Genomic DNA, 25,018 nt, shown 5'->3' on the forward strand with positions numbered 1-25,018 from the left:
TGAGGCTCAAAAGAAATAATCTGATGCAAAAAAAAAATTGCAAACTTTTTAAGTACTATACAAATGCAATTATAATTATCAATGGAAAATCAAAGATAATCTTTAGAAGTTGCCCTTATCTCTAGAAGACTAGAAATCTTCATTCTTGATAAAAGGATTAGGTCAGAAAAAGGAGTCTAAATTGCTAGTGCTACTAACTAGCTGTGTGGTTTGTCACTTAACAGCTCAGAGCCTCAGTTTCCTCATTTGTACAATGAAGGAATTGGATTGAACGGGCTCAGAGGCTGGTTTTTTTGTTTGTTTGTTTTTTTTGTTTTTTTTATTGTGAGCCAGGTTTATAGTGCTTCATAGCCCCAAGGATTGTGGATCTATTACTTACAGAGTGAAAGATAATTGAGAAGATAGACTTTTAGAACCTTGAAATAATTAACTAACAAAAAGAACTTTATTAAGTAGTAATTGGAGCTAGGGGGGGGAAAAAGTCACACTTGGAAAAAAAAAGGAAGTGGCTAATTAGAGAAACCAACAATCAAAAGGATCAGAGAACCAGGAAATGCTCTTGATAGGACTTTAATGAAATATTTATGACTATGGTAATATTAGATTACAAATGAGACCTCCACCTGAGAAACCTTGATTTTTTTATTGATTACAAAAGAGGACCTATAATTATCCTTTTCCTGGTTTCTAAATCTCTGTGTGTGTGTGTCTCTGTCTCTGTCTCTCCCAAAATATATTTGTATACATATGCACACATAGATGAACATATACAAATATATTATTATATAACATTATATAAGCATCAATACATGATAGTGAAAAGGCAGCCTGATCAGGTGGACAGAATTCAACACTAGGAATTAACACAAGACCTGAATTTGAATCATACCTGGAATTTAATAGCAATGTGACCCTGGGCAAATCACTTAACCTATAGGTATGCCAAAAGTTACTTCCTAAGACCAGACTGATCTAACATAAATGAAATTTTTTGTTTCATTGATGGGTCTTCTTAATGGAAGGGAATCACAGAAACTTTGAATATATATAATACATATATCAGTATATGTATGTATATGTGTGTAGATAGACTTAAATATGGTATTAGCTATATAGACAGAAATATCACAGAATCTGAGTTGGAAAAGATCTCAGAAACCATGAAATTCAACCTGGATCTCAACCATACTTAGCAAATGGTCACACAGACTTTGCTTGAAGATCTCTGGTGAAGGGAACATTTATTTTCTCTTGAGGCAGGTTATTTTATTTAAGAATAGCCCTTATTAATGGACCCACACTTAACACCATATACCGAGATAAGATCAAAATGGGTCCATGATTTAGGCATAAAGAATAAGATAATAAATAAATTAGAGGAACGTAGGATAGTTTTTCTTTCAGACCTGTGGAGGAGGAAGAAATTTGTGACTAAAGATGAACTAGAGACCATTATTGATCACAAAATAGAAAATTTTGATTACATCAAATTAAAAGGCTTTTGTACAAACAAAACTAATGCAAAAAAGATTAGAAGGGAAGCAACAAACTGGGAAAACATCTTCACAGTTAAAGGTTCTGATAAAGGCCTCATTTCCAAAATATATAGAGAATTGACTCTAATTTATAAGAAACCAAGCCATTCTCCAATTGATAAATGGTCAAAGGATATAAACAGACAATTTTCAGATGAGGAATTCAAACTATTACCACTCATATGAAAGAGTGTTCTAAATCACTATTAATCAGAAAAATGCAAATTAAGACAACTCTGAGATACCACTACACACCTGTCAGATTGGCTAAGATGACAGGAAAAAATAATGATGAATGTTGGAGGGGATGTGGGAAAACTGGGACACTGATGCATTGTTGGTGGAGTTGTGAACGAATCCAACCATTCTGGAGAGCAATCTGGAATTATGACCAAAAAGTTATCAAACTGTGCATACCCTTTGATCCAGCAGTGCTACTACTGGGCTTATACCCCAAGGAGATACTAAAGAAAGGAAAGGGACCTGTATGTGCTAAAATGTTTGTGGCAGCCCTGTTTGTAGTGGCTAGAAACTGGAAAATAAGTGGATGCCCATCAATTGGAGAATGGTTGGGTAAATTGTGGCATATGAATGTTATGGAATATTATTGTTCTATAAGAAATGACCAGCAGGATGAATACAAAGAGGCTTGGAGAGACTTACATGAACTGATGCTAAGTGAAATGAGCAGAACAAGGAGATCATTATATATTTCAACAACGATACTGTATGAAGATGTATTCTGATGGAAGTGGATTTCTTTGACAAAGAGACCTAATTCAATTTCACTTGATCAATGATAGACAGAAGCAGCTACACCCAAAGAAAGAACACTGGGAAATGAATGTAAACTGTTTGCATTTTTGTTTTTCTTCCTGGGTTATTTTTACCTTCTGAATCCAATTCTCCTCGTACAACAAGAGAACTGTTTGGTTCTGCACACATATATTGTATCTTGGATATACTGTGACATATTCAACATATATAGGACTGCTTGCCATCTAGGGGCAGGGGTGGAGGGAGAGAGGGGAAAAATCGGAACAGAAGTGAGTGCAAGGGATAATGTTGTAAAAAAAAATTACCCTGGCATTGGTTCTGTCAATAAAAAGTTATTATAATAAATTTTTTAAAAAGTCTAAAAAAATAAATTAAAAATTTAAAAAAATAAAAAAGAATAGCCCTTATTTGTAGAAAGTATTATCTTATATCAAGTAAAAAGATCTGCCCTTATGTGTTAATACAATTTAAGATGTCAATGTTTTGACTACCATAGAACAAATAATTGTGATTGATTCTTATTGGATTAACTTTTTTTTTTTAAACTGGACTTGTAGTGTATTAAGTGAAGTCAAGTCAACAAGCATTAATTAAGCATGTAAGTACTAGGAACACAAATATAAGGAAAAGAAAAAAAAAAGACAGCTCTTGCATTCAAGGAGCTTACATTTTGTATGTGTCTCCCTGTTTTAAATGTGTTTCCTGTAAATAACATATTGTAGGATTCTGACTTTTGATCCAGTTTGCTATCCGCCTCCACGTTATGGGAGAGTTCATCCCATTCACATTTACGGTTAAAATTACTAATTCTGTATTTCCTGCCGTCCTAATATCAGCAGATGATACTTTTCTTTTTCTTGCCCTCTTTCCCTCCTTCCCTAGTATTAAACTTATTGGTCCCCCTTACGTCATGCAGCTCTCCCTCTTTAGGATCCCTCCCTCCTCCCTTTGAATCCCTTCCCCTTTCTTGTACCCTTCCCCTATTACTCTTTTTCCTTTTCCCTTTTCCTCTCCACTTTTTAATGAGGTGAGAGAAGATTCTTTGTAAAACAAATATGTTAATTATTTCCTCTTTGAGTCAATTCTGATGAGAGTAGGATTCACACAATGTTCCTCCCCCTCTCTAAGTTCCCTCAGATATGATAGGTTTCCTTTGCCTCATTGTTGCATGTAGTTTCCCTCTGTTTATCTCCCCTTTTCCCTTTTTCTAACACTATCCCCTTTCCATTTCTACTTCCCTTTTTTATGTTATATCAGTAAAATCAAATTATACATGTGGTTTTTATGTATATCCACAACAGAAATACAGTTCTCAAGAGTTCCTTTTACCTTTTTCTACTATTCTTGAGTCCTGTGGTTGGAGATCAAATTCATTAAATGTCCATCTTCTTCCATGGGAAAAAAAAATGCTCAGCTTAGCTGGGTAGTTTATTCTTGGCTGCATTCCAAGTTCTTTTGCCATTTGGAATATCAGATTCCAGGCCCTTCCATCCTTTAATGTTGAGGCAGCCAGATCTTGAGTGAACCTTGTTGTGGCACCTCGGTATTTGAATTGTTTTTTCCTGGCTGCTTGTAATATTTTTTCTTTAGTCTGAAAATTCTGAAATTTGGCCACAATATTCCTGGGAGTCTTTATTTTAGAGTCTTTTTCAGAAGGTGTTCAATGGATTCTTTCAACGCCTATTTTACCTTCCGGTTCTATTACTTCTGGGCAGTTCTCTTTGATGATTTCCTGTAAAATAGTATCTAGGCTCTTTTTTTCATCATAATTTTCAGGTAGTCCAATGATCCTCAGGTTCTCACTCCTAGATCTATTTTCCAGGTCTGTTGTTTTTCCAAGTAATTATCTGACATTTTTTTTCCAATCTTTCATTTTTTTGGTTTTACTTGACTGATTCTTGATGTCTCAATGAATCAGTCATTTCTATTTGTTCAGTTCTGATTTTTAGTGAGTTATTTTCTTCATTAGCTTTACTTCTTTTTGTAAATGTTCAATTGAGTTTTTAAATGAGTTGTTTTGCTCTATGGAGTGGTTTTTCCCATTTCGCTCATTTTTTTTTTTTAGTGAGTTATTTTCTTTTTCCAATTCACAAATTCTGTGTCCCTGTACTTCTTGGAAGTTTTTTACCTTTTCCAATTCACATTTCAGGAAGTTATTGCTCTCTTGCATGGCTTCTCTTTCCTTTCCCCATTTTTCTTCTAGTTCTCTTTTAAGGTTTTTAATGGTCTCTTCTAGGAGAGCCTTTTGTATTGTGGACCAACAATTGTCTGGAGACTGTCTGCTATTAGTCTCTTCAGGGTTGAAAAACTGCTCTCTTTCTGTATAGAAACTATCAATCATCCTTTTGATTTTTTTTTACTAATTTTTTAAAGCCTATAGAGTCTGCCTTCAAGGCCAGAAGGTTACCAGCTTCCTCTGCAGAGCAGTGAGAGGTGTATGGCTGGGTAGCTGTCCTGCTAGCCGGCTACAAAAAGCTTCAAGATACTGGAGTGCTCTGGGAAAGAGCCCAGAAGTAACTCAGGCCTGCAGGGCCGAACTGGGAAAGTGCCCTGCAAAGAACCCTGCTATGTGGGATAACGACTGCCCTGGGGCTAGATGCTGAGCAGTGAGAGTTTCACTAACCCAAGCCAAATCCTGTCCTGGGGCTATGGGTATTAGCAGCTGAGCAGTGAATGGCCCTGCAGGGACAGAAGTGTTTCTGCCCAAGGAAGCACAGTCCTGCTGGGGAAATTCTATTGCCCCAGGCTGAGCCCCCCTCTGTGCAGATTAGAGGCTTCCCCTGTCTGTGCTCCCCTGCCATGCGGGTTTGTAACTGCCCCAGCAAAAGCCCCGAACTGCAGGATGTGGTTGCAGGGCTGTGTTACAGTCTGCCTGAATCACTTCCAGGTTTGAGTGGTTACAGCCAGATCTCATTAGGTTCTGGTGTTTTTTAGAATACCCTCTGTTTTAGGCTTTAATTTCTCTGCCAGTTTACTGCTTTGTAATCAAGGCAGAGCAGTTAGCCTATAGCAGAGTTGTCTCTATAACTTCTCTAGCCACAGAGATCACCCCCCGCCCCTGGTCTGCTCAGGATGCTAGCCTCTTCCTGCCTGTGCTAGTCTGTTCGTGACCCCTCAGGACAAACCTTTCCTGGTGATCTTCCAGATTATCTTCTGCTGGTAAATTGTGTACTTCTAATCTTCATGAATTTAAGCAGTGAAGAGCTATTTTTGAGGCTGAATTAAATACTTGGTTGAGGGGATGAGAGGAGCTTAGAAAGTCACGTGTGCCTTCTCTGTCATCTTGGCTCTGCCCCCCAGGAGCTTACATTTTAATAGAGGGAAGATGACATATAAAAGAAAGCTGGACAGGAAAGGGAGATAAAGACACCCAGCAACAAGACGTTATAGAAAATATCTGTGAGGAGAATCAGGAGTGCAGAGCCTTGAAAGGTATAAAGATATCAGTGGCCTGGATAATCTTAAATGGAGGGTTTGGGAGGAACAGTCAATTAGAGATACTATAGGGGTACAAGGTACTTCCAAGGGGTGAAGCCCAGGGCTGGAATGAGCCATTGTAGAAAAATTCCAGGAAGACAATTAGGAATGAAGAGTCTCACATATAATTATGCACATATGCACATTGCAATATTTTATAGGGAACAGTTTGATATAAAGGAAAGAGTGATAGATTTGGAGTCCAAAGACCTGGGTTTTAACTGTGTCTCTACCATTCACTAGCTGTGTGACTTTAAGCAAATTATTTCACATTCCTGAAACCTCAGTTTTCTCATTAGTAAAATGAGGCCACAATTCTAGTAGTTATTCCATAGTTGTACAAAAAAATTAAGTTAAAAATTTGTATCAAGCATTATCTTAATATGAATTACTATTGCTATGCTTTCATGAAATATTTGTGTCCTGAGGCCAGAAACATAATGACTAGAATAAACTGATTCCATCAGATCCACAAATGGGCATATTCTAATCTCTTTCTTCAATTTTTACCAAAATGAAATTTAGTGTAGAATCCCCATTTACTACCCCAATTTTAACTCAAATTTAAAAAATTGTATTTCCAAAGCTCACAAACCTCCACTAGTGAACTCCCCTATAATAGTTTGTCAATAGATACAATTGACTCAAAGTAAAGGCATTTACTAAAATCTCATAGTAAGAACAATAACCATAAAAATATTACCTCCATAAATACACTGGGATATAGCTTCTCACAAAAACTCAGTATCCACAGAAAGACTGGGTATAGACTTAGAGTATAAGGATAGTGAGGCACACAAATTGCCAACACAACACACATCCAGAACTTCAAGGTCTCATACCTTCCTTTCTTGATGGAAGTTTCTTGCTGCTTCCCTTGTAGGCAGTTTTATCTGCTGGGCAAGTCACTAAATTTGAGCTTCTGTTTCTATCTATAGATTCAGGTCTTTCATGCTAGAGGTATTGCTCTCTTGAATCTACATAGAATCTCTTTTTTAGTTGCCAGTGGTCATGCTCCTTGGAACTGCTCCCTTGAGCTCTTCAAAATGTGTGACTACTAGATTCTAGAGTTCTACTACAAGATGTCATGGCCAGTGACAGAATGAAGAGAGACATCCTCCTTTCCCTGTAGAGGTGATAAAAAGTTCCTTCTGATGGGGTGGGTTCCCAATTAGCTGTCATATTCTGGAAAGACTGGCAAAGTGGAACAACATGAATGTGGTCAGTTTTCTCTGGGCTCATCTTATGATTCAATTTAGGAGAAACTTGTTCATACTTCATAAAAGGATAACCAGAGGTCAAAATGATTTCCAAATAAAAGATGATACAAACAAATTAGGAGAGCATTGAGTAGTTTGTTTCTCAGATTTATGAACTAGGGAGGAACTTAGGAATAAAAGAATATAGAAAGCTTTACAAAATGTAAAATAGATAACTGATTATATAAAATTAGAAAGTTTTTGCACAAACAAAATCAATGCAACCAAAATTATAAGGGAAGCAGAAAACTGGGGAGAAAAATTGCAACAAGTATTTCTAATAAAGTCCTCATCTTTCAAATATATGGAGAACGGAGTCAAATTTATAAAAACACAAGTCATTCCCAACTGATAAGTGGTCAAATAATATGAACAAGCAGTTTTCAGATAAAGAAATCAAGGCTATCTATAATCATATGAAAAATACTCTGTCATTGTTGTTTAGAGAAATGCAAATTAAAACAACTCTGAGGCACCACCTCACAACTATCAGATTGGCTAGTATGACCAAAAAAAAAAAAAAAAAAAAGGAAAAAGATGGATGTTGGAAGGGATATGGGAAAACAGGAAAACTAATGAATTGTTGGTGGAGTTGTGAACTGATACAACTATTCTATTTGAAGCTATGCCCAAAGGACTATAAAACTGTGTATGCCCTTTGATCTAGCAATCCCACTGCTAGGTCTATAACTCAAAGACATCAAAAAGGGAAAAACTTGTTTGTACAAAATATTCATAGCAACTCTTTTTATGATGGCTAAGAATTGGAAATCTAAAGAATGCTCATCAACTGGGGAATTACTAAACAAACTGTGATATATGATTGTAATGGAATATAATTTTTCTATAAGAAATAACAGATATTAGGAAAGCCTGGAAGAATTTTTTTTTCAACATTACACATGATTTGTTAGTTTTCACTGTATACTTGGTGGCTTGTTCAATATGATAGTTACATTCAAGTATAACTTACCCTGAAAATTAGAGTATAATCTTTTTTTTTTTTTTTTTTTTTTTTTTATTTTTTTTATTTAATAGCCTTTAATTTACAGGATATATACATGGGTAACTTTACAGCATTAACAATTGCCAAACCTCTTGTTCCAATTTTTCACCTCTTACCCCCCCCCACCCCCTCCCCTAAATGGCAGGATGACAAGTAGATGTTAAATATATTAAAATATAACTTAGATACACAATAAGTATACATGACCACAACATTATTTTGCTATACAAAAAGAATCAGACTCTGAATTATTGTACAATTAGCTTGTGAAGGAAATCAAAGATGCAGGTGTGCATAAATATAGGGACTGGGAATTCAATGTAATGGTTTTTAGTCATCTCCCAGAGTTCTTTTTTTGGGTATAGCTAGTTCAGTTCATTACTGCTCCATTAGAAATGATTTGGTTGATCTCGTTGCTGAGGATGGCCTGATCTATCAGGACTGGTCATCATCTAGTATTGTTGTTGAAGTATATAATGATCTCCTGGTCCTGCTCATTTCACTTAGCATCAGTTCGTGTAAGTCTTTCCAGGCCTTTCTGAAATCATCCTGTTGGTCATTTCTTACAGAACAGTAATATAACCTGGAAGAATTTATATGAATTGATGCAATGTGAAATGAACAGAATCAGGAGAACATTATACATATAATGAAGAATTGTGAATGATTCAGCTGTTCTCATCAATACAATGATCAAGGACAATCCTGAAGGGTTAATAATGAAGTATACTATCTGCTTCCAAAGAAAGAACTGAAATGGATTAAATACAGACACTTTTCTTTCATTCTTCTTTTATTCAAGTCTCATACAAAATGACTAATATGGAAATGTTTTACATGATTCCACATGTATAATCTATATTTCATTCTTTGCCATTTCAAAAAGGGGAGAAGAGAGGGATGAAGGGAGGGATAGAATTTGGAATTCAAAACTTTTTTTGAAAAAGGTTGAAAATTGTTTCATCATGTAATTGAGAAAAATACATATAAAAGGATAACCAGATATATTGTGAAATTGAATCTTCACAGTAATTTTAACATTTCCCTGTCTGACTGTACTCTTTGTGACTTCAGCAACCCTCTGACAAAGGGTACTGAATCAATTGGTCAGAAACTACCTACTTACTTTACAATAGGAAGATCAAAAGACTTAAACCTTTGTTGTCATTGAACAAGGTAAAAAGGTTAAATTTCAGCATATTTCAATTACAATAACTAGAGACTGAACTAGTTTTTATTCCATTCCCTCTATATTTTCTAGTGTTTCTTCACTTTCATGATTGTGCAAGTTTCTAAACTCCAAAGCCCAGGCCCTTTTATTTTTTCTACTATCAAATGGCAGTTTTGAGAAAACAAATCCAGGCCTGAATGTGTACTATAGGTTCTTTTTTTTTCTGTTTGGTTTTGTTTTGAACAGGAAGGGAGAAAGGTTTCATTTTTTTTCTTCATTCATACAGAAACCTAAATATTACAGAGCAAGTCCATGGTCGGGATAAAGAATTATTGTAGGGTAGGGGAAGAGGAAGATTGGAAAGAAATGCAGAAAGAGAGAGAGGAAAGTCTGCTAATCTATAATTAACAAAAGGTAAAAAGAGGGACCTTCTGAAATCCTAGCTTGAGGGCCCCCAATGAAACTTACATCACCAATTGTACCAGTTCCAATTCTAAACTCCTCTCTGGCTTACAGCCTGACTGAGGTTAAGATTTGTTAAATTATAAAAGAAATTAATAGGTATTTAGCAGGGCAGGGCATGTATGTTAAAAATTAAGCCAGGATGAAGGGAGAAGCAGTCTGATGAAAAGGGTCTCACCTCCTGTTCAGACCTAACTCTCTTATTTATATTCTGTATATGTTCTAATTTCCACTATATATATGTTTATATACATATATACACACATATTTTCTTTTAAACACTTCAATTCCTTGCTAAACAAATTCATATTCTCTAAATCATTCCCATTCAAATTGAGAAGACAGGGCCTTCATATGTAATAGTTTCATTGTGGGCTGTGTACCATCTATGTCTCTATGCATTTGTTCCCAAGGGGTTTGTTTCAACACTATTTTTTTCTCTCTTTGTATGGTGTTCTTGTTGCCAGTCAACTTATAATAGGGGGTGGGGAGCTCTACCCTGTGCTCAGAGACAAAGGACTCATTGCTTCTAAAAAGGTCATTGTAAAATGACTAAAGGAGAACATAGTCATTAAAACTACAGGAAGAATGCCCCCAGAAATGATGCTTTATAGAGACAAGCAGATTTGAACAGGGGAGAAATTTAATGATTCTTTGAACAACTGGAAGTCAATTCTATAATCAAAATCTGCTGATTGCAATTGCTTAAACACAGTGACCAGGATTAGGAGACTGGTCCAAGACTGAGTTATCTAAGATATATTTAATTTTACCTTTTCCCAAATTAACTCTTCTTGGTCCTACTAAATTCTAAGACTCATAGTAGTCACATGTGCTAGGAAAGAGATATGTTGATGGAGCCACTGAAATGGAGAAATGAAAATGGAAATTATAACATATGGAAAGACAGGAATCCAGCATCACACCACACACAGACAGGATGTTTAGATATTTGAAACTTTAAGAGGATTAAAAGAGGTATAGAAGTAGATAGTCATTTACTAGGTGTAGAACCTTGGCCAGCTGGATTCACTTATCTAGGGTCCTCAGTTTGCTCATCTGTAAAATGAACACATAGAACAGAAAGTAAGGTACGGATATGAGTCATACAACTATATAGTTTCTGAAGAATTAAAAATAAATAGCAGAAATCAAAGGAGAGGTCAATGGTAAGCAAAAGATGTCTGCGACATATTACATTTAAGAAATATTGAAGAACTAAAATAAGAGATGTCAAAATAAATGTTTTAATTATTTTTAAAAAGATAACAGGCTAGCCACAGAGTAAGAGCAAAGGATTTGAGACGGATAGGCTAAGTGTTCCATCGCCGCCCTTCTTATGTTCACAGAAAACAAGGAAGACCTCCATCATATAGAGTAACTCCCCACCCTTTAATGAACTTAAAGAAGGGCCCAGAAAAGTATTACACATGAGGGGCAGGTATGGATATGTTGTGATATATATTATTAGATATATCGACTATTCAAATCAATGAGATCACTGATCTATTTCAGTCTTAAACATTCTCTAATTCAATAACCCTAGCATGCTATGTAAGAGCATACTAGATGTATTGTTGTTAGTTATGTTTGAATCTTCATGACCCAATATGTGGTTTTCTTGGCAAAGATATTGCAATAATTTGCCATTTCCTTCTCCAATACATTTTAGACAAATAGAGGTAAAGTATCTTGTCCAGGATCAAAAAGCTTGGGAGTGTCTGAAGCTGTTTTTGAACTCAAGTCTTCCAGATTCCAGGCCTGACATTCTATCCACTAAACCACATCGCTGCCTCTGACAGCATAAAAAGTGGAAGCAGTCACAAATTGATGCTACTTGCTATGTGATGTTACTTAGGACACTGGATGAAAAAGCCCCTGATAGCAATATTTTTTACATGACAGGATTCATGCATGCCTTCTTGCTTCAGGATCCATGATTTCCATAGTGGCTGACACATAGGACAGGTATTATTGCCCATGTGAAATTCTCGGTTTGCTAATGCCCTCTTCCCATCCAAATTACTTCATATTTACTTTGTACATATGTAATATGTACATGTAATACATAGTATTATGACGCAGTATAGTCATATACTATGTATATGACATATAAGTAGTAATATGACGCAGTGAATAAATGAACTCTTGGAAGAAGGAATACTTAGGTTCAAGTTCTTTTCTAATACTATTGTCTATGTGATCCATGACTAGCAATTTGACATCCCTGAGCAACTCTCCACGTCTCTAGATTGCAGAACAGTTGCTTATCTGCATTATTAGAGTAATTTTCCTTGATGTGAGCTTCCTACATGGATGGAATCAAAGATCTAGACCAAAAAATGCCTTTGCATTTATGTCTTTGTGTGTATGTAGTATCTGTTTCATGTCTTTACCACAAAAATTCCTTCTCAGAGGATGACACCTCTTTATATAATTAGTACTTTGTAAGCTTTTAATAAATACTAATTGAATTGAATTAAATTGAATTGAACTGGATTGGTTGAATTCAACCTTTCTAGAAAGCAATAGAGGATCATGCAAGAAAAATTACTAAATTATTTCTATTCTCTAACCTAGAAATTCTAGTATTGAGACTATGCTCCAAGGATGTCATCTATTGTGAGAAAAGAAAACTTTTTAAAGCATTCTCTTTTTTTGGTAGCAATTTACACCTGAAACGTAAAGAGGTACTTAATGATTTGGGAATGGCTGAGCAATTTATGATATGTGAAAATAAGGGAATATTGCTATACCGTGATAAAAAACAAACATGAACAATTCAGTGAAACATGAGGAAAATTGAATGAATCATTGATAAGGTAAAAAAAAGTGCATTGCTTCTGAAATCAGAGGCCTTTGTACCACCTCTGACAATAATTACTTATGTGATTTTGGAAAAGTCATTTTAATCTTCTGTTGACTCAGTTTTCTCATCTATAAAATGAATGGATCAGACTAGATGACCTTCAAGGTTCCATTTAATTCTAGATCTATGGTCCTATGAAGAAAGATAAAACAAAATATAAATAAATATGTATGGAAATATAACTTTGATAACATAAATAAAGTCAATATAGAGTCAATAAAACAGGCTGAATGCAGTGTTGGTGTCTTAACAGCAATGTTAAAGGGCTGGCTCCTCCATTCTGTTAACAGTGGATTTTAAAGCTATCTTCCTGAAATGTACTTTGTAAAGAATTTGCTAGAAAACATCTATTGTATTAAGTCAAACTATATCTACAAATTTATTTTTTTTTTAATTGAAGAAAGTACTTAACCAGTGAGTTGTTTTTTGGGGCTTTTTCATAGCAAATAATTGGGATATTTATCAAATCTTTCTTTTTAAAATTAAAATAAATGAAAGAAAATACAGCATAAATTATAGTAGTGTAATACTTTAGCAACCCAGTAAATTGAATGGGTCCCAGTTTTAGGAATGTATGAATGATTAAAAAAAAAAAGGATCTTTAATATAAAATCCCTCATCCCTACAAATGCTACTCTGTAGACTCCTTGGTGCCTTGCAAATGACTAGTCCTTCACTAAAAATGGTAGTATGTTGCCATTGAAGTTAAAATAATGTAGAATAAAAAAGTTTGTAAATGGTCTTTGAAGTATCCTAAGACATTTGAGAAATATAAGATGAAAAGCCCAGTGGCCTCATTATATTCCAATTTTATTTCCTTTGTTCTTTATTACTATACATTTTTATCTTTAATATTTTTTATTCTGCTTGTAACAATTTTAGATTAGTTTTCTGTAAAGCAAATATATACATATGCGTTACATACATATATAGAGAGGCAATATTGCATAGTGAATAGGGCACTGCAGTTAAGATGAAGGTCTCCTCTCAGACAATTATTGTGTAGTCCTGGACAACTCATATAACCTTTCTGAGGCTCAGTTTCCCCATCTATAAAACTGATTTTAATACAAAACATCAACCTCACAGGTAAGAAATAAGTTAATATATAAAGTACTATATAAATATTGTTATTAACAATATTAGTATTAATAGTAGATAGATAGATAGATAGATAGACAGATGAATGTATATAACATTTGGGCACAAAGCACAAAAGCTACTTCTTATTTTGAATAAATTTGTGTAAGAAATAAACTAATATAGCTGGACCCAGGTCACATTTTAAATGTGTTTTACTTTCTGTTTCTTCATGAGGCCATTTTGTAGGAGTGATATAGCTGCTAGAGAGTTAATTTGTTCCATTCCAGAACTCCTGAATTTCAGCAGTAAGTTAAACTGATCAATTTGTAGTTTTATTACAAATAATAATTTGTTTATTATTTCTGTTTCAACAGGAAGAAACACAGTTGAATAAGTTTGCATCTGTGGCACTTAGGTGAAACTGGTTTGTAAAAAGTATTAGAATGGCAACGTAATATGTGTGGCCAATGGTTGGCCAAACTTTCTGACAAACTGATTTTCAAGCTTCTAAGAAACAATGGAGCTTTTAAAGTTTTTCAGACAGTAGTTTGGCAAGACCATGTGGCCTCCTCTGCCTTTTATCCTTATCTTTCAGCTTACCTTTGCTCTATGTTCTTTTCTTATTATATAAACTCCCTCAGTATAGAGACTATCTTGCTTCCTAGTGTTTGCATTCATAACACTTAGCACCAAGCTGGTACATAGGTAAATAATACATTCTCTCTCCATCTCCATCTCTGTGTATGTCTTTGTCTCTCTGTCTCTCTCTGTTTTCATGTGTCTCGATGTGTGTGTCTGTTTCTCTTTATGCCTCTGACTTTGTGTCTCTCTGGGTTTCTGGGTCTCTGTCACTCAGTTTTTCTCTTTGTCTCTCTTTCTGCGTCTGTACCCAATCACATTTGTGTATACATATATGTATATATGTGTGTACGTGATCTTGAGTTATTGAAAAAATTGAGTTATTGAAAAAAATATTAGTGCATTAAAGACTTTGGAATTGTTTTCTTACAATGACAGGTTGAGTCCTCAGAAAGCAGTTCTATTTCTCCCCTCTGTTTCCTAAGGGTAACCTAGAGAGACTGAAGAATAATTTTCCATTCTAGTATTACAATTCACAAGCCTCCACTGGAATACTTTCTTTCCCATGATCAATTGATGTGAATTTATCAGATAGTTCTAATTTGCTTTTGGATAGAGGTATTTATTAAATACTGTGATAATAGTAATTTATTAAGATATAATAAAAAGTTGGTATAATACTTCTCCCAAAAGTCAATAATATACTTTCCCAACAATAGAGTTTGGACTTCAAAGTAGGCTTAAACTTAGAACACATTAGCAAATGGATTAATTCATATCTTTTAAAAGCCTTTTTATTGACATCCTTAAGTTTTATAATCATCCCTGTATTTTTTGGTATGGCTCATTTAAAAGTCTTAAGGCTGCTTTTCTCAGTATATTGAGTTTGTCCTAAACTCTCATTGTAAATTCTTGTTATCTCTTTGGGGAATGTTGTTAGAATGTTAATAGTAACTAGAAAATCTTCCAGAACTTTCAATGTCCACAAGGTTGTCCTCTGATCAAGTGACAGGGCATGGGAAAGAGAGAAAACAAAAGGCTCTTTGCTCCTCCCTAGTAATTTCTTTGCATAGTTTTGGCTCATTCACCATTATGACATATATGTCCTAATCTGACTTACTCTTTCATAGAAGACAACCAAGGTGTAATCAAGGATCCTCAAACAATTTGTATCTCACTCCTTATCAAATGGCTTTCAATGATTTCTCACATCTAGTCTGATATGCTCAATTGATTGATTCAATAGAAGTGTTTTCTGAGTGGAGTGTATTGTTAATCAGATTGATTCAATAGTGAAGTTCTTATCAATGTTTATCCCATAAAAATAATAACTAAAGTATTTTATTAATTTCTTTTATTTAGATGCTGTGGAGTAAGTTGTTTGATTCAATCAACTCCCACTCTTAAATTAGAAAAAATATCTAACTTGTATAAAGCATGAAATAGTACTAAAAGCACATGTCTAGCCAGTTTTACTGTTATGAGTATCACTTGCCTCTGCCAATGTGAAAAGGTTAATTGCCACTTGAATAACTAAGTGACCTTATTTTCCTCTCTAGTTAAGAATGAAGAGATTTTTTAAAAATCAAGTGTATTGTAAGCAAGCAAAATACAATATTAACATTCAAAAAATAAATAAAAGCCCTGGGAAAGGTGCCAATGAACCTATATTCTAAATGTTTCTAAGATTCCTGTCTTTAAATGGCAATCAGGAAATTTAAATGGAATGATACAACTCAAATCAGTATACTGTACATTCCTATCAGGTATCAGATTGGTATGAGCACTGATCCTTCAATTTCATCAATAGAGAAAATTTTAAGATGAAGACACTTGACATACCAATACAATGAGCAGTTAACTTAGAGAAGTTAATCTTAGAGATTAAGTTAGAGAAGTTAACTAGCACACTGAGATTTGTCCAGGGTCACACAGCCAACATGTGTCAGAGTTAATTTGAACCCAGCTCTTCCTGATTCTGAGGTAATATTTCTGTTCACTCTAGCCAGGCAGCAATATCTTAATTCTTTATAGCTTATAAAGAACAACCTCTTGTTGTTATCCTCAGAACAACTCCTTGAATAAGTAGATGTTTCAGGAAATTTGGAAAAATTCAGATGATGGACAAATTTTGCATTTTTATCTATATATTTACTATCAAATAAGCATGTCTTCTCTCGCATTAATAGGATGCACATCCTAAACATAGTTCAATTCAATTGAATAAACATTTTTTGAGTATTTGTGTACAAATCATCCACTCCATATGAAACAATTATCTCCTAGGATTAAGCTCAAAACTCTTTTAAAAAATAATATCATTATGGGAACTGGAAACTAAGTGGATGCCCATTAGTTGGGTAATAAGTTACAAAATATGAATGTAATAGAATATGATTGTTCTATAAGAAATGATCAGCAGGATGATTTCAGAAATGCCTGGAGAAACTTATGTGAACTGATGCTAAGTGAAGTGAGTAGACCCAAGAGAACAATCTACACAGCAACAAGATGATGTGATGATCAACTGTGATAGACTTGGCTCTTTTCAATAATGAGGTGATTCAGGCCAATTCCAATAGATGGAAAAAGAAAGAGAACTATGGGGATTGAATATGGATCACAACATAGTATTTTCACTTTTTTGGTTTTTGTTTGCTTGATTTTCTTTCTTTCTCATTTTTTTTACTTTTTGATCTTATCTTCCTTGTGCAGCATGATAAATGTGGAAATATGTTTAGAAGAATTATGCCTATTTGACCTATATTGAATTACTTGCTATCTAGGGTTGGGGTGGAGAAAAGGAAGGAAGAAAAATTTGGAATACAAGGTTTTGCAAAGGTGAATATTGAAAACTATCTTTGCATATGTTTTGGGAATAAAAGCTATTATTAAATAATAATAATACTATCATTATGGAGAAAGCATTGAGTTTGGGAATTAGAAGACCTAAGATCTTGTCCAAGCTTTTGCTTCAACTGGATGTTTCACAAAGAATGGGGGCACAACTTACTACATGTGAGGTGCTGAACTAAGTATTTTACTATAATCATTTCATCTTACATTATGCTAAGCATGAGGGATGTAAAAAGAGGCAAAAGACATCCTTGCATTTAAAGAACTCATAATCTAATGGGGAAAACAATAAGTTAATACACATGTATAGACTAGCTATTAATAGCGTTAAATAGGAAATAAGAGAAAGGAGAATTAGAATTAAGAGGGAGTGGGAAAGGCTTCTGAAGAACATAATATTTTAGTTGAGTCTTAAAAGAAGTCAGGGAGCCAGCAGACAGATGAGGAGCATTCTAGGTATGGGGAATAATCAGAGGAAAAATCTAGAGCTAAGAGATGGAATGTCTTATTTGCAAAACAGCAAAGAGACCAATGTCAGTGAATCAAAGAATACATGGTGGAGGATTAAGTGTAAGAAGATAGGAAAGGAAGTAGCAGCGCAAACTGTGGAAAAAATTTAAAGGCCAAATGGAGGGGTTTATGTTGTGAAGTAAAAATTACAATACTTGACAGCAAATTGAATACATAAAATGAAGATAAGAGAAGAGTGGCGCATGATAGAAACTGTGAGCTGGGATGACTGGGGAAATAGTAGAGCTCTCAATAATAACAGGGAATTGGGGAAGAATAGAATTTGAGGGAAAGAATGCCCAAGAAAGCTAAGCAGATAAAATTGATTTATTGTATGTTAAAATCTATAGCTAATTGCAAATGAGTCTTTAAAAAGCCAATGAATTTTAACATGACAGATATTTATCAAGAAACTCCCTTGCAAAATGAATCTCTTCCCTTTTACATGACAGTTAATCAGTTGTTAGCAGAATAGAAGCAGGTATCCTTTAATTTTGTCAGTATGGTACAAGTGCCAACAATTGTAATCGACCAAAGATTTGTTGCCTTTCCATGGGGACTTTGTTTACACTGTTGTAATCATTGTTTGCTTTTTTCTTTTGAATCTACTGTCTTCAACTTGCTTCATTTCATGTAAATCTTCTATAAGGTACTGCCCTTTGTTATGTGGACATTTTGATTGTTGAAAGAAATGGCAAAAGTACATTTATGAAAGGAACACTGATAAAATCAGTTTGAGAAAAAAATGGCTAGTAAGAAAGCATAGATTGTTCTGAGGATTTCAAAACAAAACTGTTCTTTGGATAATAATACTGAGAGGAACTCAGTGTTTGAATGTTTGAATATAGAATACTGACTGAGTTGAAGTCTTCAAGTTGTTGTGGTTCATCTACTCATTTACATATGACTATTTTCAGAGATCTAAAGGTTATTCTAAATCAAATAACTGCTTGAGGATCATAAGATGATTTAAAGGCATACATCACAGAAATATGGGGTTTTTTGAGTTTCACATTATGTTAGAACTAAATCACAACTCAAAAAAAATATGATTTGAGATATTTGAAATCAAAAGAAGAGATTTAGGAGATGTCCAGATGCAGATAAAAGCAAGAGAAGAAATTGAGCATAAGAGAAGAAGCAATGAAAAATGTTTCTTATAGAAGATTAAATATAGGAGATGGTAGGAATGAAAATAATAGACATATTCTACAAGTAGGTATTCAGTATGATTAGAAAAGAGGTATTCCTTTGTTAAGAGTTATGAGATGAAATTTCTTTTTCTTTCTTTTTTTATTAATTTTATTAAAGCTTTTTATTTTTAAAACATATGCACGGATAATTTTTCAACATTGATCCTTGCATAGTCTTGTGTTCCACGTTTTCCAGTCCTTTCCCTCACTCCATCCTGTAGATGGCAAGTAATTCAATATATGTTATACACATTAAATCCAATATATGTAAAGATATTTATACAATTATCTTGCTGCACAAGAAAAAAATCAGATCAAAAGGAAAAGAAAAGGAATAAGAAAACAAAATGCAAATGAACAACAGAAAGAGTGAGAATGTTATATTATGATCCACACTCAATTCCTGCAGTCCTCTCTCTGGATGTAGATGGCTCTCTTCATCAAGAGATCATTGAAATTGATGAGATGAAATTTCATAGTCGTTTTTTTTTTTTTTTTTTTTGCTTCTGTTAGCTTTTATTGCCCTGAAGAGTTTTTGAGGAGGAAGAGATAGGAAAGACAGCCTTAATATCTGATTTGGCATGATCTATGATTATTGATGAAGAAATATGGCATTGTTGAAAGCTGATTGGTGAAAACAAAATCTCTTACTATTTGAAGAACTGGTTACTGAGCAAAACAAGCAGAAACAGGAATACACCGTACACACTAACAGCAAGAATGTGAAATAATCAACTGTGAAAGACTTGGTTCTCAGTGGTTCAATTATTCAAATCAATCCCAAAAGACGTGGGGCAGAAATTGCTATCTGCATTTAGAAAAAGAACTAAGGAGACTGAATGTAAATCAACAGATGCTATGTTCACTTCTGGTTTTTTTTTTTTTCTCTCTCCCATGGTTTTTCTTTTTTGCTCTGATTTTTCTCTCCCAACATGATTTATTAAACAATGTGTGTTAAAAATAAATATTTTTTTTTAATTTTTAAAAAAGGAAAAAAATTAAAGGAAGTGGCTGTATGGTCCTTTGCCTATAAAGAGCTTTAAATGGAGAAAATTCTCAAAGCATCAGAGAAAAATCTAAGAAGTTTAGCAGCTCTACTTTTATTTTTGCTTTGTTTTTTAACATTTTAAATAGTATTTTATTTTTCCAATTTCACATAAAAATAGTTTTTAATATTAATTTTTGTAAGACTTAAGGTTCCAATTTCTTTCTCCTTCTTTTCCTTATCTCCTCTCTCCCCAAGACAGCAAACAATCTGATATAGGTTACACAAGTGCAATCATTTTTAATATATTTTCTTATTATTTGTTGGGAAAAGAAAATCAGAACGGGGAAAACCATGATAAAAAAAAATACAAAAAGGTGAAAATAGTATGTTTTAATATGCAGATAGTCTCCATAGTACTTTCTCTAGATTTGAAATGCATTTCTCAAATCTATTGGAATTGACTTGGATCACTGCAGAGAAGTATTCCAAGAAGAGATCTGAGAAGAAATTATTGACAAAGAAATATGGTCTTTGTCTGAAAAGAACTAATTATCACACAATCTTGCTGTTAATACATACACTATTCTCCTGGTTCTGGTAATGTTACTCAGCATCAGTTCACGGAAGTATATCCAGGTTTTTCTGAAATTAGCCTTCTCATCATTTCTTTTTTTAATAGTATTTTATTTTCTCAAATGCATATAAAGAGAGTTTTCAACAATCATTTTTGCAATACTTTTTGTTCCAGATTTTCCTCTTCCTTTTCTTCACTTCCTCTTCCCCAAGATAGCAAGCAATCTTATATAGGTTAAAAATGTGCAATTCTTTTAAATATATTTCATCATTTGTCATATTGTGCAAGAAAAATCAGATTAAAACACGTGAGAAAGAAAACTAGCAAATAAACAAAAAAGGTAAAAATACTATGCTTCAATCCATATTCAGTCTCCATAGTTCTCCCTCTGAATGCAGATGACATTTTCCATCCTGAGTCTATTGGAATTGCCTTGCATCACTGCATTGTTGAGAAGCTGCTCATTTTTTCTTATGGAACTATAGTGTTCAATTACACTCACATACCATAACTTATTCAGCCACTTTTGAACAAATGGGCATCCATTCAATTTCCAATTCCTTGCCACCATAAAAAGAGCTGCTAGAAATATTTCTGCACATGTGAGTCCTATTTTCTTTTTTATAATTTTTTTTGGGATATGGATCTTGTAGTAGCACTTTGAGCATAGTTTCTCCTGAATTCTCCTGAATGGCTGGATCAGTTCACAAATCTATCACCAATGCATTAATGTCTCACTTTTCCCACATCCCCTCCAACATTTATCATATTTTCCTAGCATTTTAGCCAATCTGATAAGTGTGAAATTGTATCTCAGATTTGTTTTAATTTGCGTATCTCTAACCAATAGTGATAGATGAAGCAGTTTTCTATATTAAGAAAACTTTATTTGCCACTGAAATTGCTTAGCTTTTCACTGTCAGAGCCCTACCAAGAGTGGCTGTACACTAAAAGAGCTTGACATTATTTCAGCAATATGAGAGTAGCAAAAAAGATGGTCTTCCAGCAGAAACATTAAGACAAGCAAAGCATTCAGCAGATAATCAATTTTGTCCAATAACTGACTCATGGTACAAATTATTCTCTAAAGCCCAGCTCCTTAAACTGTAGTTTGTGATCTCATATAGGATCTTATAACTGAATGTGGAGGTTACAAAATTATGATTTATTATCAGTAAATGTTTGATTTGAATGCCTGTTTTATATACCTACAAACCCAGGGTCATGCCAAAAATTTCTCTAGTGAAAAGGGATGGCAAGTGAAAAAAGTTTAAGAAGTCTAGTTCTAAAGAGAATAAGGACATCCTGAATGACCCTAGCCATATGGATATTTGTACGTTCCTGTTAGTTTTCTACAAAGGCCGACCATGCTCCTATGGAAATTATGTGCATTGGTGGGAAAGTGAAATACAGATTTATATTCTTGGGCTCAAAGATCACTACAGACAGTGATTACTACAATCATGAAATTGAAAGATGTTTGCTCTTGAAAGATGCTTTCTCCTTGGAAGAAAAGCTATGGCAAATTTGGACAACATAGTTAAAAAAAAAAAAAAAAGCAGAAACATTTCTTTGCTGACAAAAATCCATATGGTAAAAACTATGGATTTTTTTCCAGTAGCAATGTTTGGTGGTAAGAGTTGGAATACAAGGAAAGCTGAGCACCACAACATCAATGCTTTTGAACTATGATATTGGAAAACACTTTTGAGAGCGATTTGAATAGCAAGGAGATCAAATCAGTCAATTCTTAAAGAAATTAATTCAGACTATTCATTTAGAAGCCAAATACTGAAGATGAAGTTTAAATACTTTGGCCACTTAATGAAAAATGGGATTCATTGAAAAAGATTGTAATATGGAAAAAGTTTGAAGGCAAAAGGAGAAGGCACAGAAGAGGTAGATAGTATCATGGAAGGAACAAATATAAATTTGGACAGACTTTGGGAGATAGTGGAGGATAGAAGGGTTTGACAACCATGGTATTATGAAGAGTAGAATGTGATTGAATTTCCCTGTTCTTTTCTAAAGCCTTTTCAATTGGATCTCTAATATTGTTATTCAACTGAAGATACGTTCTCCAAATTATCAATGATCACTTAATTAGCAAATCTAATGGACTTTTCTTATTTCTTTAAAATCCACTCAGAAAGATGATTAAAGTCACTTTGTGATTACTATGACTCAAGAAACTATAGTGGAAAATTGGAAAATTGCAGATTACATGTTCATATTATTTGGAAATTGAGTGCAAACATGAACCTGATTTTTATACCTCATAGGCAAAATCCCATTATGCCACATGAACTGGATGTCAAAAGAAGTACATGTCTGTGTTCTCTTTCATTCTGATTTTTTTTTCACCAGGAGCCCTGCACCTGGCTTACTAGTTCTGAGTTGGAAGTAATGGAAGAGAGACAACTCCTATATCTTGAGACATAGTCTGAGCCTTTTCTCTTTCCCTTCCTCTTTCTTTTCTTATTCATAGAAATGCCCAGAACATTTTATTAAGAGTATTATCATGGACATTTTATGTCTTCAAGAAAAATATTAATTGAATAGTCAATCACAATTGACATTTTTATTCATTAAACTTAAAAATTACTTAAATTTATTTTTTTTAAACAAACAACTTTAAAAAAAAAATACAGCACCAAATCTTATAATCCCTTGATCTTATGAGACACAAAATACCAAATTATTTCAAAGACATTAGAGTGTGGCTGAACACACTCAGAACATCATAAATACAAAATTATGCATTTATTTCTTCTTGGAGAAAAAAATAAATGAATATTTAACACCTTCAGTAAAATTGAATAGTATTAAAATACCATTTTCCTGAGACAAGAAACATAAGGATATCCACATATAAAATTTTAATATATCCTCAAATAAAATCACAAAATTCTGATCCACAAGCATAAAACACAAAGCTTTATTGTCATGAAGAATGTTTATGTCTGTGAAGTTGCTTCTAAGAATGTTTTTCTCATCAGACTACTAGAGGAGGCAGCCATATGTTGCCTCAGAATATATATACAAAAGAATGTTTTATAGGGAAGGAGGGTTGGAGGACAGAAATGAGTGACTGGTTCTTTGGAAAAAAACAGTGTTTTTTAAATTTTCTTCAAAATATTTATTTGACTGAAATTTGTCTTAAAATTAGATACACAGACATACAGAAGCACATGTGTGCTTCATTCTTCTCTTCTTTAAGTTACCTTTCAGAAATCAGGGAGATGCTTGATACACAAATGTAATTTACTGAGTAACAGTTATGTGATCCCAAATCATCAAAATAGACCCTAATGTGACAGATCTCCTATCCCGAAGATAGAATGATAAATTTAGAGGGAAAAGGGGCCTTAGAGTTGATCTAATTCTCCTTATTTATTTTGTCAATGAAGAAACAGGCCTAAAAAAGTATATGACTTTGCCCAAGGTCACAAATGTAGTAAATAAGAAATGTCAGATTTGGAAACAGGCTCTTTGATTCCAAGGTCCTATGGCATCTATAATTCTAAATGCTCTATAGCATCTCCAGGCTTCCCCTCCCCCCGTACTAAGAAGACCTCTAATTCACAGGAAGTCTTTCCATAATATCCCCAAATCACCATCTGATTTTTGTTTGAAAACTTCTATAAAGGGAAAACCCACAGCATACAAAGATAGCACGTAGTTCTAATTGTTAGAAAGTTGTTTTACATCAGTAGAATCTACATCTACTTCTTTGGTAACCCTACCACTTCTGTCTGAGACCAAGTAGAATCAGCCTAATTTCTCTTCTAGTGAATAAATAACTAGAGTTGGAGTCAAGACCTGAGTTCAAATTCCAACTCAGATATTTGCGGTATGGCCCTGAGGAAGTCACTTAGCTACTCTGAGATTAGGTTTCCTCATCTGTAAAAACTGTAGTTAATGATAGTGCCTATCCACAGGGCTATTTATGAGAATCAAAAGAGATAATGTACATAAATGTTAGATATTATTATAGTGATTCTATCTTTTTTCAATACTTTAAAATAAATACTATGTGTTCCCCTAAATCTCCAGAGTAGACATTCTTGACTCCTTGATCTTTGTAAGAAATGCTTTCCAAATGTTTTTACATTCAAGGGTTCTGATAAAGGCCTCATTTCTAAAATATATAGAGAACTGACTCAACTTTATAGGAATTCAAGTGATTCTCCAATTGATAAATGGTCAAGAGAAATGAACAGACAATTTTCTGATGAAGAAATTGAAACTATTTCTAGTCATATGAAAAGGTACTTTAGTCGCTATTGATCAGAAAAAGTGCAAATCAAGACAACTCTCTCAGATTGGTTAAGATCACAGGAAAAGATCTTAGTGTTTGAGGAGATATGGGAAAACTGGGACACTGATACATTGTTAGTAAAATTTGAATAGCTCCAACTATTCTGAAGAACAATATGGAACTATGCCCAAAGGGTTATAAAACTTTGATCCAGCAGTGTTTCTACTGTGCTTATATCCCAAAGAGATCTTAAAAGGGGGAAAGGGACCCACATGTGCAAAAATGTTTGTGGTGTATGAATGTTATGGAATATTATTGTTCTATAAGAAACGATCAGCAGGATGATTTCAAAGAGGCTTGGAGAGACTTACATGAACTGATGCTAAATGAAAGGAGCAGAACCAGATCACTGTACATG

This window comes from Sarcophilus harrisii, chromosome 4 (assembly GCF_902635505.1).
Source record: "Sarcophilus harrisii chromosome 4, mSarHar1.11, whole genome shotgun sequence".
Lineage (NCBI taxonomy): Eukaryota > Metazoa > Chordata > Mammalia > Dasyuromorphia > Dasyuridae > Sarcophilus > Sarcophilus harrisii.